Source organism: Delphinus delphis, chromosome 14 (assembly GCF_949987515.2).
Source record: "Delphinus delphis chromosome 14, mDelDel1.2, whole genome shotgun sequence".
Classification (NCBI taxonomy): domain Eukaryota; kingdom Metazoa; phylum Chordata; class Mammalia; order Artiodactyla; family Delphinidae; genus Delphinus; species Delphinus delphis.
This window is the reverse complement of record NC_082696.1, coordinates 4827293-4842670: the sequence shown is the minus strand read 5'-3', so window position 1 is coordinate 4842670 and position 15378 is coordinate 4827293.

Sequence of the window (15378 nt, the reverse complement as noted above, 5' to 3'; positions counted from 1 at the left end):
GCTACACTTCCAGCCCAGATACTTTCATCCCACAATTATATGAGAGAGAAATAAATTTCCATCTTATTTCAGGTACTGTCATTTTTTGTCTCTGTGATAGCAGCTAAACCTATATCCTAAGAAATATATACATTGATAACTTTCACAACATTATCTCAATAAATTAAGATGGAGTAATGATTCGAACTTTACAAAGGTTCTCAGAATACAAGTCACACAGCCCAGCTGAATAAATAAAAAAGTAAGTGAATATAAGTGGAAACATTCTTGAAACTTTAAAGTACTTAAAAATTAAAGTAATGGTAAATGCTCATCTAATTTGATAATCTGGAAGCCATATTTATCAAAAGTCCTTTTCGTTACATTATTTTCAGTGAGGGTGAATTTGAATAACTACACTTACATTGTTAATTCTGGTTGATTAAATGATGAAGAACTTATCTTAGGGATAATCAAACAAAAAATGGATAATGTAAATAGAGGAAGATTTTGGTGGTATGACTAATGGGTAAGTTGTCTTTGATAATCAAAAGCCAAATATCAGAATAGCAGTAATTGTGCTTTAGATGCTTATAAAAACAAATTGACATCAAATGACTTCAGTGAAAAGGTCAAAATAAAATCTTGCCATCTCATATGTATTAATTTAGGGATGGTGGGTGCAGAAGTTAGACATAAAGGAGACCTTTTTTTATTTATGAAATTATATCTATTTTTGAGGTCATGGTCACAAAACAAGGAAGAAAAATGGTAACTGCACTGCATTTCAAAGAGTTCTCAGGCTCATCCCTTGAGTGTTCACTGAATACAATGTATTGTCAGAAAGCTCTGGGGGCTACTAGTTTGACAAGTTTTGCTGCCATACTAATTAGAAGATGTTTACGAAGTTTTAACATGCTCCCCCTTGAAAAGCCCATTTCCCCAAGGCCCTGCAGGAAAAGACTTTCTCAGCATTGGAGTCATCCTGTTGCACTACATGCCTAAAGGTGCTCAAGCTGAATGTTTCCAAAGACAGACAATCTTGTCATCTTTGGCTATTTCTGTCTTGTCATGTGGTGCCATGTGGGTTACTAGCCACCCTCCTTTCTCTCCCAGCACTCTGCGATTTTAGTCCTGTCTATTGGTATGCCTCTCCCATCTACAGGAAGGTCAAATGTTTTCATATTTCAACTATTTCCATTCCAACCATCTCTCATGAATATCAATTACACTTATTTTAAAGACTTAAATGTTATTGCAACAAGAATAGAGAAGTTGTGTGAATTTCCCAAAAGCGATGGGAAGAAGCTCTAAAAACACCATCTATGCTTTGTGTGTAATGGCTTCCCTCTGTTCTAGATAAAGCTCAATATTCTTACCATGCATGACTTGGCCCTGAATGACCTAAGTCCTTCATCTTGCACCACTGCTTCTGTTACCTACCTGAACTTGGGTTCACTTGCCAGCTCACAGTAAAGCCAGTCTACTGACACTGGGTTGTGGTGAAAGAAAGTGCAGCATTTATTTCAGGGCACCAAACAAGGAGTCCCAGCAGCTAATGCTCAAAAGACCCAAACTCCTCGATGGGTTTCAGGGAAAGGCTTTTAAAGACAGGGTGAGAGAGAGGGTTGCAGGGTGTGTGATCAGCCCATGGACATTCTTTGCGTTGGTTGGTTGTGAGGTAATTGGGAGTCAACATCATCAACCTTCTGGTTCCGGCTGGTCTGGGGTCTACGTGCTTGTAGGCAGCATACAGTTAACTTCTTCCACCAGTGGGGGTTTCAGTATTTGTAAAACAGCTCAGAAGATATGGCTCAGGATATTATCTATAGCCCTTGAGGCAGAACTAAAGGTCCTTGACTTTGTTTAATGGCTAAACAATTACTATTGTGTCTTGCTTGACTGTTTTCCTTTGTTTCTGCATTTTCTCACTTCTCTGGTTAAATTTATTCTTTGGAACTTGGGGAAAGCCTAGGAGGCTAAACTTTTTCTACAAACAAGGGGAAGGTGGAGGAAGGTCTGTCCCAGGAAGGCCCCATAGGGTCCTGCTTGGTTACACTTCCCTTTCTCCTTCCAGCCTTACTGGCCATCTTTCAGTTCCTCAATTTCCTGCTTTACATTCCTGCACTTGTTGCTCCAGTGTTCACACCCACTCCATCTTCCTTTACGTCCTTTCAGGTCCCATCTCAGACTTCTTCAGGGCAGCTTTTTGTTCTCCCCACCCCAGGTGGGCACTTTTGTTATACATGTTCACTGCACCCTCTGTTTTTCCCTTGTATTTTAATTGTAGTTAATTATTTTAATGATTATTGGCTCCATGTCTTTGCCTCTACTAGACTGGAAGTCCCAGGAATGCAGATACCCCCATGTGTGTATTTCGCTACCATGTCTCTGTTGCTTAGTAGTGACGTGGTGAATGTTTCTGAATGAGTGAGTGTCTTTTAGAGTCCACTAGACATATGATTTCCGTGGATTACTTGTAGATCTATGGATATTAAAAGCTGAGTAAGATAGTCTCAATTCTCAAGGACCATATATTCTTGTAGTTTTCAAGTCAGTCTCTTGCTTTGAACCCAAATGAACTTTGGATTTAGAGTTGACCTATTGGGAGGTCATTTCAGTAACCCGGGTGTGGGGTGACAAGTGCTTGATAAACAGAAGTAGCAACTGGCATGTAAGGGAAGGGAAGATGAAGATGTATAAGAAAATACAAGATTTGTTATCTGACTAGGAATTGGAGTTGAAATAAAATGAGGAGAGTGGAGCACAGAGAGAAAATAAGGAAGGAAGGGGAAGAGAATCAGGATTTATGAAAGGAAACAGGGTGAGGCAAGAGGTAGGAGAAGCAGCAGAAAGCTTCTGCAGTGTGGAAACATAAAAGCAAAGCATTTCAAGTAGAAAATGGAGAGCAACAGAGTAAAGAGGCTAAAGCAGTTTTCTCTGCCTGTGGAGACCTTCAGGAGAGTGGGTTTGGTACCCTGGTGGGAATGGGTGTTAGACCACAGAGGTAGAAGAAAGAAAAGGGAATAGTCAGAGCAATGTGCAGGCCACCCATTGGAGAGTTCATCATGATGGGAAGGGGAGAGAGAGATGAGTAGGTGGCTTTTCCTACAAAGACCCTATGAGGCAGAGAAATTACGTGGTAGCTATGACCTTTCTTTGGATGATTTTGTTGGTGATTAGAGAAAGTAAATAGAAGATGCAGTAAAGCCTGGTGAAAACCTTCATAGGATTTTCAGAATCCTACCCATGTTTCAAGGCAGAAGGAACGAAGCCAGTGCAGAGAAGTGGCTGGAGGTGGGGAAACCCTTGAAACAGGGAAGGATGCTGGTTCCTAAGGGATAAGAAAGGGAGGGACCCAGAACACTAGGGTGATCTCATCTGGAGAGGCTTTTCTCCTTCAGAGTGGAAGGAGAGAAACTCCACTCAGAGTGGAATGGGAGAGAGCAGAACCTTCAGTAATTATTGATAGAGCGGTGTCTGGTCTTCAGGGCATCCTGACTTTGAATGCTTCATTCTGGGAAGGTTCTTAGAGAAAGAAAAGAAAAGAAGAGAAAACAAAAGAGGAAAGGAAACAAGAGAAGAAAAAAGTAAAGAAAAGAAAAGAAGAGAAAAGAGGATATGAGTTAACTGTGACCTTGGGAGATAAATCAACCTGCTCAGGAGTTTCAATCTGCTTCACATTTTGAGAAATAATATTTTAAGTGAATCCTGCACAATTTTGTGGGAGAGGACAAAACAGGCCAGTTGTGAGAATGTGAAATACCTCTGCAGATTGCCAGTGTCCTAACATCTTTGTGATAAAGAGGTTTTATATTTATGAGGAAGGTGAGTGAGGGAAAAGAAGGATTTGAGGATGATTTCTGGCTTTTATGAGCAAATCGTATTTCTTATTCACTAAGGCTTACAATGGCCCTAAATCTTTACTAACTCCTTTCATGCCCTATATCCCAAGATACCTTTCAAAACTGTAAGACAGCAACTTGGTTATACATAAATAGGTTAAAATTTTTTTTATGAGTTTGAATCTAAATGATGAAAATTGACATTTCATCTTGCAAAAGAAAATGAATTGCAGATCTCCTAAATAAATACTTACAAACAAAACACAAATGTCTTTGAATCTGAAGCTTGCCTGGGAACAGCACTGGGCTTTGCCAGAGGTAGACTTTGAACCACTCCATAAAGCTTTTAAAGGAAAAAGTGCCTTTGAAAGCTAAGGAGCTTGTAGAGAGGTGATTTATGAACAATGTTAAGAAATATGCTTTTCCTTTAATAAAAAAAAAGTCCTGACACTTAGTAAAATGATGAGGATTTATATGCTAAAATGTTTTGCATGGCAGCTTCTGAGTAATAGATTCGTAAGTATTTCCCTTTTTTAATTTAAAAGCCAAAATGAATTAGAAAAAAGTGCCACAGTAAAGATACCCACTCAAATAGAGAAGATGAACTTTGGGTTTTCCCTGGCCTCACAGTCTGAGCACTGCTCCACCTCCCTCATCCAAGGTAGACAGAGGGAACCTTCTAAAAGTTTTGATACAGCCACTATGGAGAACAGTATGGAGGTTCCTCAAAAAACTAAAGATAGAACTACCGTAAGACCCAGCAATCCCACTACTGGGTATATACCCTGAGAAAACCATAATTCACAAATGTTCATTGCAGCTCTATTTACAATAGCCAGGACATGGAAGCAACCTAAATGTCCATTGACAGATGAATGGATAAAGAAGATGTGGCACATATATACAATGGAATATTACTCAGCCATAAAAAGAAACGAAACTGAGTTATTTGTAGTGAGCTGGATGGACCTAGAGACTGTCATACAGAGTGAAGTAGGTCAGAAAGAGAAAAACAAATACCATATGCTAACACATACATATGGAATGTAAAAAAACAAAACAAAACTGGTTCTGAAGAACCTAAGGGAAGGACAGGAATAAAGACGCAGATGTAGAGAATGGACTTGAGGGCACAGGGAGGGGGAAAGGTAAGCTGGGTTGAAGTGAGAGAGTGGCAAGGACATATATACACTACCAAATGTAAAATAGATAGCTAGTGGGAAGCAGCTGCATAGCACAGGGAGATCAGCTGGGTGCTTTGTGACCACCTAGAGGGGTGGGATAGGGAAGGTGGGAGGGAGATGTAAGAGGGAGGAGATATGGGGATGTATGTATATGTATAGCTGATTCACTTTGTTATACAGCAGAAACTAACACACCATTGTAAAGCAATTATACTCCAATAAAGATGTTAAAAAACAAAAATAAAAAAAATGAAAGTTTCTCTCTCCCCCCGGCCCCCTACACACATGTGCACTTGCACACAAACAGAAAGCGTGAAGATTTTAAAAATTTTACTGAGTGAAGTTTGCTTTAAACCATGCTTCCCTGGCCATTTTCCATTTAGCTTATCACTATTATTACTTTTCTATAATATCGAATGTGACCACAGCATGTTATGCATGGAAAACAATTTAAATGGATACATAAAGTGTGTGTGTTATGCATGAAAAGAGTTAAGAAGTAGTAGTCATAACCTGCTTGAAGAAGGGATAAAAAATGAGGCCAGAAACCACATGATGGTCGTGGTCCTTTGGGCTGAATGCGGGCTCCCAGTCTCCGGGACACTTTTGTCCTTCATCATTTAATTCAGCTCGGGTGCAATGAGTTCTCCTTTTCTTTTTGCTTCTGTGGCACTGGGTGTTATTGCTGGGGACCGATGGGGGCAGGGAGAGTGAGCGAGGCAGAAGCATTGGCCACACAAATACAATCCCAGGGCAGTGGCCCCAGCACATTGGGCGGGGCGGGGTGGGGGGGCGGACGGGGACTTGTTCAAGCCACACAAAGCAGCTCTTGTTCCCATAGAAACCGGCGTTGAGCTGAATGAGTAGCTTGACTCTGCAGCCCCTTCCTCTTTCTTTTTAAATCTCTGTTGGCGATGCATTGTCTTCTAGTTATTTTTGTTTTAACAAAAATAAAGACTGTAGCAAAGAAAACACTTCCCACCTCAAAGCAGCTTGCTTTACAGGCAGATGACATATATTCCGGGGGGGTGGGGTTGGAAATCTGGCTGGATCTCGCCGGATCTGAGATCGGGTACCTTTTCTTTAAGCCATGTACTGACAGGCCACCAAGAGCTGTGCCAGGCTGAGATTGGCAGACTAATTTGAATACCAATGCTGCTCCGGGGGGGACTTCCAGATCCAGGGCAGGGAGGGCCCACAAGATTCAATAGTGGTTTCTTGGGAGAGGGAAGGACTTCTCCCACAATTATGAGCTTCCTCCCTTCTCTCACTCCCAGGACCCTTCTCTGCTGGGTTATTGGCAAGTCTACTTTCTATTCTTCAAGGATTAATGCCTCAGTGCAAGGGGAAAATGGGCAATTAAAAAAAAAAAACAAAAAATCCTCAAAGCCTGGGATGTCTATTGCTTTCTCATTCCCCAGTTAGATTTCATTAGGGTACTGCAGAAGAGCGAGGTTCGGGGCCTCTGTTGTCCTATTGTTAGAGTTTAAAACCAGTAACAGGATGCTTTTACCTTTACCAGAAAAAAGACAGGTAACCTTTGGTGCTAATGGAGGTTAGCTAACATCTATAAGCGGCGGAGTTTTCTAAAGGGAAAGGGAATTACTGTAATAGTCTCTAATGACATAATCTGCTTATAAAAAATAAGATTTTTAAGTTCCTGTCAGAATTGCTGAATTTAAGTGATTTGCTACTTCTCCCATACTTGAAATATTTAAAAATCAGAGATTATACCAGAAATTATGAAAATTCCTTTTACACTCTCTCCCCAGTAAAATGTTTTAAACATATAAGGTTGTAGGTTTGCATCTTTTTTTTAAATACAGCAGGTTCTTATTAGTTATCCAATAGGTTTGCATCTTTGCACTGTGAAATATTTTGATTAAACCTATTTCTAATTAAGCGCCCTAGCAGACTGAAGCACCAATTTGTCTGGTGTAAAATCTTCTGGAGAGCCTCTCCTTCCTCACTAGCAGGCTGGGGCAGTTTGGGAAAGAGTGACGCCCTGGCACCATTACCCTCCAGGTGGCCTCACACACATTCATTTTATTGCTCCACAAACCCACCTGCTGCTTGCATTTGCGGTTTGGGTGGCACAAGGCCAGTGACATCGGACAGACAGGGATATTGTCCCAGTCTTGAGGGCAGACATAAATTGTCATCTTCAGTGAATACTTTTTAGGTGTTGGTGGGCGTAGGGCATCCTGCCAGGAGCCATCAGTGAGAGACTAGGAGACACAGATGAATCAGATTCATTCTCGAGGGACAAGATGTCTTGTGCTCGCTATCACTCTCATGTCAATTTTATTTCTTGGTAAGTGTGAAAAATGTAGCCCCACATCTTCTTACTAAGAGTCCGACAGGTTGGAAGAGTCCTGGGGTTTTGTTACAGAGTAAGAGCCTTCCTCCTCATATAATATTTTTGAGGCTTCTATACTGAAGGAGTTTTTTGGTAATTATACATTAAACCCAGTGCATTATTACCTCAAAACTCAGAGAAGATTCCTTGTTCAGAGCTAACTAATAATAATAATAAAAATATTTTTCATAAGAACTCATTAAATTGCACAGTTGAGTTTTTTATTTTTATGCTAGCCATAGAAAGTGACTTTAGCAAGTTTTGAAAACATATCTGAGAGAAAAGAAAACATTAGTTATTTGATGAAATCTTTTCTATGTGGCCGTCACAGATGGAGCAGTTGTATTAGTTCTCCCAGGCATGCCTGAGGGTTTCCTTTTCTCTTGGCCCAGCCTATGAAATTAAAGGTTTAGTAGAGAGGAAAAAGTTCAACTTCCAAATTTAAATCTTTAGCCTCATTAAAAGACATGCTGGGGGCACTGGGTCAGCTTTCATTTACATTTAAGCAGCAGGTCATCTTCTGGGCACAGGCTTAGGCTTCCCAGGGCCAGGAAGGGGCCATAGGCATGTGAGTTCCCGGGTGAACTGAAAACAGCAGAACAAGTCAAACCAGTCCTTTCCAACCCAAGTGATCCGGTGGCCCAGAATACAAAGTAAATAGTCAAGGAGGAAAGGGATCCTGCAGGATCAGCTGTGGTTGCCCATCTCTGGACTCAGGATGGGATAGATTCAATCAGTGATGGCCTCTGTGCTGCAAGGTCACCTTCTCCAGGTCTCCCCTGGCAAAGCTTCCTGAGGATGCGGGGCTGACACTCACTGTTCTGGATACGTTGCTTTTCTCCCACCCAAGGGCTCGCAGTTGGGAGTTTGCTAAATAAAGGAAAGAGTCCCGTTTTCACTTTTTCCGTAGGTAGGAGAGGAAAACTAGACTCTTCATTTACTTTCACTTTTTCTTATATTGACTTTCAACTTGTAAGGGCAGTGTCACATTCCCTGTGCTTTGAGGCCGGGTCCCACAATTGGAGCGATCTGACAGGCAGGGCCTTATGGGGTCAGGCCAGCCACACCAGCCAGGGAGGCAGGGACGTCACCCCCAGGTGGAGGCCCTGGTTTTGGAGTTGCTTTGTCTCGTGCTTTTTGAAGCCTTGGGCTCGTGCAAACTTTTGGATCAATTTTGGTCTCCGTCTGCAGCATCTTTTCCAGCTGCTCAGCCCAGGCAGAGTTCCAGGGGGCTTTGTTAATGAATATAATTTTACAGCAACAAAAGACAGGAGGAGAACTGAAAGTTCTAGAGGGAAAAGAGCACTTGCTTTTTTCCCCAAGTCGAATTTTTCAAGTCGCAACTGTTTCCTCCGGCAGACACGTACTCACATGGGTCCTGATTTAGCAAATGCTTCGCTCTTTCCCTGGGAGGTTTCGAATTACCCACCTACCAAGACACTTGTTGAAGTTCAAGAGCTCTAAATCCTGATTTAGGATTCTTTTCAGCAGTAACATCACCCACACTTTCTTTGTGCGTTATCCAACTCAGAAGTACATGTGGTGCTTTGAAACTGTGTCAAGCTACAATAATGAGAAACGAAGGAATATTATTCTGGCCTTGAAAAAGGGGCTTGTGTAAACCATGAAAGTGTTGGAGATGAATCTGTAGCCTCTTACTTTTGCTCTAGTTTCCTCCCTTGGATTGTAAACATCCCTCCCTCTGATCCAAGGACCACCTTACCTTTCCATAAACTCGAAGATCCTGCGATTGCAGTGTATTTCCAGGGCTTTTTTTTTCCCCCTGGGAATTCTGCTGCCTCAATCAATCAGACTTCAGGATTGGCTTTTATGTGCATAAATAAATACATAAATAAATATTCATTTGTGTGCTGCTAGCTGCTCAGAATCTGTCCGTGGAAGTTTCCAGTGGCAAACAGGTATGTGGGATGAGCAGACGTAACCCACCAAAAACCTGCAAAATTCCAGTTGCCACATCGACAGCGGACGCTGGGCATCTTACCTCTTTGCCAGTGAGAAACATTACTGATGGTTTCACGTCTTACCCACATTTCTGACATGGCCGTGATCTACCCCTTTCTCTTAGGGTTTCCTGCCCTGTTTGGATGGCAGGTGGTGTGTGTACATTTTAGTGAATGAGAAGCAGTGTACCTCACTGATGATTTCCCAATTCACCTGCCGATTAGGTAGGATATGAAACACGGATTAATCCCCTGCAAAGGTAAATAGGTTCAGGCTTGCAAAAGGCTCACAGCCCACTGAGGGTCATCAAAAGGTAATTGATGCGAGGGTAATAATTCCAGTCAGGGACATATATGTTCAAAGTGCTACAAGAACCCAGAAAAGTCAGCTACTAACTTCGTTGTTGGGAAGATTTTGAAAAATGATGAAGTAGATTTTACTCTAAAAGTCAAGTCAGGGTGTTGATAAGTTTCAGTAAAGGAAGAAGCCAGGGCCTCAGTATGACTTCTGTGCGCCCTGGAGACACTGCCTGCGGTTCTTTCTTCCACAGAAAGAATATACTAAGAAGTCTATTTTACAACGCTGTCTGTAATCTCCTCTGACTATGTTAATCTTGTTTATTAACACATTTTATTTGACCTAAGAGTTCACTTTCTCTTCTGGTTCCAAAAGAAATCGAAACATTTCATGGGCTCCTAAGAGTCCTGAGCCCTTTACATCGTGCCTGCGTTACCTGGGAGAAGATGAAGAGAGAAAGAAGAGAAGGAGAAGAACAAGGCTGCAGGGAGAGGACAGGAAAGAGACCCCAGAGAAAAGACAGTGGCTGTGAGAGGAGTAGACATCACAAAGGAAGTGATGACATAAGTTCACCAAAACATGGGATAAAAATATGAAAGTGAGAGAAACCAAAATAGGAAAGTGAGATAAGCCAGAGAACACTCTTGGAGACCAGCAAACTATAAAACTCTTCCAGAAGCTCTTTCCTTGAGCACCGCTCTTGAATTTGGACGGGGAGGTTTTGTCTTTCCCCCAATGCTAGGTAGTGATGCTTCTGAGAGGCTCCAAGTGGCAGAGGGACAGGTTGGGGGGGTGAGGTCACTGCAGGACATATAGGTCTGAGTTGGTTGGAGACTCAGGGGGAGCTTGCCAGGTGAGGTCAGGTATCAAGTAACCAGGAGTCTTATTTGGTGCATAAACAGCAATAATCTAGTTTTCTTTCTACAAATGGAGTCCTCGTTCAAGAATTAGAAAATGATGGAACCCTGTTAAAAAAATTACGCTTAAGATGGATCATTTATACCTTCATGTTTATCTACATCTCATTAGGTTTTCACATTTTGGACTTCATGACATGTATTTTGTTGTTGTTTCTATTGCCTGTCTGTAAAAAGCTTTTCCTAGTTATAACAGATTTTCAGGTACTTATTTATTTTAATATTCACAGTAGTTCCATGAGGAAGACATCACCAATTGCTATTCTTATTTTAATTGTCAATTTTTTTTAAAAAATTGGAGTGTAGTTAATTTACAATGTTGTGATAGTTTCGAGTGTGCAGCGAAGTGATTCAGTTATTATATATATATATATTCTTTTTTCATATTCATTTCCATTATAGGTTATTATAATATACTGACTATAGTTCCCTGTGCTGTACAGTAAGTCCTTGTTGTTTACCTATTTTATATATAGTAGTGAGTGTATGTTAATCCCAGACTCCTAATTTATCTCTCTCCCTCCTTCCCCCGCTATCCCCGTTGGTAACCATATGTTTGTTTTCTAAAGACATCACCATTCTTATTTTGTAAATTAGAAGCCAGGCTCAGAGTTTGTGACTTTCTCAAGGTCCCACAGTTATATCATTTCAGAGGTGGGACTTCACGCTAGGGGCATGTGTGTATGTGCGTGTTTGCTTGACACTGACTTTCTGTGGGAAATCAAACTTAAAAGAGAACTGATTTCACATCGATTAAGGTGTCCTTATACACGTTTTCCCATTTTTTTCTCATGTGGTTATTTATGCATTCCAAAATCTGCCTATCATTTTCATCCTTCTCTTTAATGAAAGCACTGTACCTATCTTGGATTTGACCCTGTCGACAACGTAAATACAGAACCATGAGAGAGCTGTTATCCCTCTCATACCTAGGCCTGAAATTTGGCAGGCCGAATATTTATGTTTATAAAGTTTTTCTAACACAGCTTGGAATTTTCATGCATCTGTTGATGACATGCAAATTGTTTCCCTTAGCATGCAGAAAATCCAAATGTAATTTAGGAAACATTTCTTAGAAACATCCAAATGTACTGAGGGTTGTCACATTCAATGCATAACTTGGCAAGTTTTTACTTTTTACCCTGTAAGATATAATTTTCCAGGCATCTAGTGCTCGGGAAGGATCTTTATGCATTGGAACTAAGTATCGTTTGACAAAGGAGGTTAGACCTCAGTGGGTTTCATGCTGTACTCATTGGCTTCACTCTGGTTCAAGCCCAAAGACGGTGCCATGACCAGTTGTAACGTGCTTGCTTCAAACCAGCCAGAGATACAGGGAGAGCACGAAATAGCTATGGTTCGCTTGTTATCCCACAGGAAAGCGGTGTATTCTAGCCATACCCTACTGTCAGTGGCTGGTAGCAGAGACGGTGCTGTTTCAACCCTACCCTTCTTCCTTAGGTCTACCTTGACTGAGCTACAGAATGGTTCAAAGGACTTGGATTAACTTGAGGGTTCAGTAAACAGAATGGTTCAAAGGACTTGGATTAACTTGGGGGTTCAGTAAATCTTGGCTCTTAGCTGTGGCTCTGTTGTGAATTCACCAAGAAAGCCCTGTAAATTAGTCTAGCTTTCTGTGTACTAATGTTTTCTTGTGTAAAAAAGGAGCTCAGTAACAATGTTGATGCTATGAATTTTGCAAATAAAAGTTTTTCTACTGCAAATCTGGTTGATGTATTATCTTGCTTACAGAAGGGAAGTTAAGAGTCCAGGACCCCTTGAAAAAATATATAATGTCTCCGGGTCTATCATTGAATGGAACGGCTTCTCACTCCCTGGGTGATTCTAAGCGTTGCGTCTGTATTTTTAAGCCTGCAAAATGGAAAAATCAGTAACGTTAAATAATCAAACTTGTAAACTTGTAAAACTCTGTTTATTCAACTAACAATTACGGAGTGTGTGCTCACTGCCCATGGGCTGCTGGGAACAGAAAGAAAGAATAACTTGCCCCTGCCCTTGAGAGACCTTGATCTAACTGGAGACAGACACATAATAGAAATAATACAAATATAATATATTCTAAACGCTAATGCAATATGACACCTTCTAAACTCTGTACAAGTAAAATGCTCTTGAAACAAGGAAGATTGAGAATTAATTTTCTCTGAGGCATCAAATTGAGGAGGTGACACTTGGAAGTAACCAATGGAAGACGGTTCGTTAGCTTTGTAGAGAAGGTGGAGGAAAGCTTTCCAAGGAGATGGAATGAGCTGGTGATCAGGGTGGGGACGGGGCATCTACCATGGAATGGGGCCAGCTGGGAAAATACCTTATCATTATATTTATTTCTGTAGACTGAACACTAGGCTCATCTGAGGTATTTACATGAGAAAGTAGCATGATCAGAGTGGACATTTCAGAAACATATCTATGGGGCAGAATGGAAGGGGGTTGGAGGAGATTAGTGTTTGAATCTGGTAGGTGGGTTTGGACGTACTGTATCAGTGACACATCATCACCATGGCAACACCAGAAAACATTGTACATAGTACCAAATCAGCTCCAGGAGATCAGACCCTTGTAGCCCAGCCGCATACTCTATTCAACCGGCCAAATCCACGCCCCCCTCCCGCCACTGACACACACATATATTTCCTTCTACCAGCATAGAAAACAGAGGGCTTGGTCCTCTACCATTTCTGTAGCTCCTCAGAGTGCTGAGTTGGAAGAATCGTATCTGGACATTCTTCCGAGGTCATATGTGTTCACATTAACCCTCAGCTTCATGCAGACCCTTCTGCCTTGGCCAATTTCTCTGCTGTAACTTGGGACACTTACCCTCTTAGAGTTTTAGCCTGCGTGAAATGAGCCCCTGCTAAATTTTGCCCTGGTTTTACCTTGGTCACTCTGATTGCTCCACTTGTCCTCAAATCCCAACGCCCACCCTCCATACACGCCAAGCAGGTGTTATAAGTAGTTATCCTTGCAATCTGTTTTTGGTTTACTTGAATTTTCAAGATCTTGTGGTTGGTTTGCAGCATTAAGGAACACAAAGCACGGTAAGCTGTTGGTTGACAGGATGGTTTGTTTTGTTCTTCCCTTCAGAACCGTGTTTAACAAATTGCACCTACATAAGCTGTCAGGCGTTCAAAACCGTTTGACAAAACAGAAGCTCCGACAGCAAATCCAGCTTCTTTCAACATGTACGGTCATTTATATGCCCTTTGTTGGGATGGGTTCATCTCCTAATGAGTCTTTAAAGATGTGCGACTTGCTTTGTGCACTTAAAAAAGAGATAGAGAGAAGTTGTTTGGGCAAAGCCTCTTGCCTTGGATTTCTTTTTTAAGGTGTAAATCCTGAGGGGAACTGTGGTTATAGCTGATTCCAGAGTGAGCTCCCATCCGCATGTCCTGCCTCTGTCCATCCATGGTTGCTCCCAAGAGAAGCAACACAGTAATCGCTTGTCTCTTGGCATTTCTTTTTTCTTTAATTTGTCCTTAATATTTTACAGCTTATTGGAAAATTCTTTAGCTACAGTGGTATCGTTGGACTCCTTTGGACCACGTTTCATCTGTATTTTTACTGTCATTTCAAATTTTAGTTAAGATAAAAAAGGAGCCAAACAAAGATGTTTCCCAAACACACTCATCTAATTATCAGACTGTAACATTTCTCTTTAAAACTGTGTCTAGTTATTTTAGTCCCTGAGTTTTTTCTTTTGTTTCCTTTGAAAATGTTCATGATATTTAATTACCTTCACTAATTCCTCAGTGCTCAGATTGTCACAGGCTTTATTTTGTATTTTTATAGAGTTCATCTTGACCTTTTTTATGACTGATTTTCCATTTTCTTGGAGTTATTGAGTATAGCACATTGATTATACAAAATCTTTTGAGCTCTATCACATTTATATTTTGTTCTAAATGACATTGTTAAAATTCATAAAATTGGTCTATATCAGTTCCTTACCGACAAATTGAAAAAAAAGAAAATGTATCACTTCAGCATGTTCAGAACATTTGCAACCCTAGAGATTTTTTCCCAGCACAAAATGTGTTCAGGATCATGAGACAGCCTCAGAGGCACAAAGATTAAAACAACTGAATTATTTCCATTCACTCTACTCTTTAGAGTCATGAAATAAACCCAGGAATCACATGAAGAGTAAAATGATGAATTGAGAATTTGAATTTCTTTTCAGCTTCCCTCATCTAAGATGCTTATCATTTGGAGGTGACTTATTGTAAATTTTCATGTCTTTGGTGATTATGGATTACAACCAAAAAAAAGTCTAATATCTGGATCTTACTGGCCCAAACCAATTGTGTGAAATTATACTTTAGAGCCATGAGTATTTTTCTTCATGATACATCTTTCTTTTTACCCACATATTCAATATTTGATAGGCCACATATTTAATCACATAAGAACCATAAGAAATGCAAATGCTTTGAAGTTCATAAGGTCACATGAGAGCTTTATGGCTTGGGATCATGAGAAGAAATTTCATTTTTACTTGGCAGTAAAAGGTGAGAAGACAGAAGCCCTATGGAAACACATGGAGGTACCTTTGACCAACTCATTGTTTGTGGTAAGTGGGCGGGGCTTGATGAAGGCTTCTGGTGGTTCTTGATGTTCTTCCTGCCCTGCCCCACCATCTATTACTCAGCATCCATCTGTCCCGGTCCTTCAGTCTGTAAAGGTTCTGATCCATGAGAAATAATCACAGGTGAAAAAGGTGAAGTTATAAATCAGGCAACTGTAGCAGTAAGGCAGAAGAGGGGGGCAAAAAAATTATTTGCAAGTTCATTGAAAATTCTTCATCCAAGTCATGC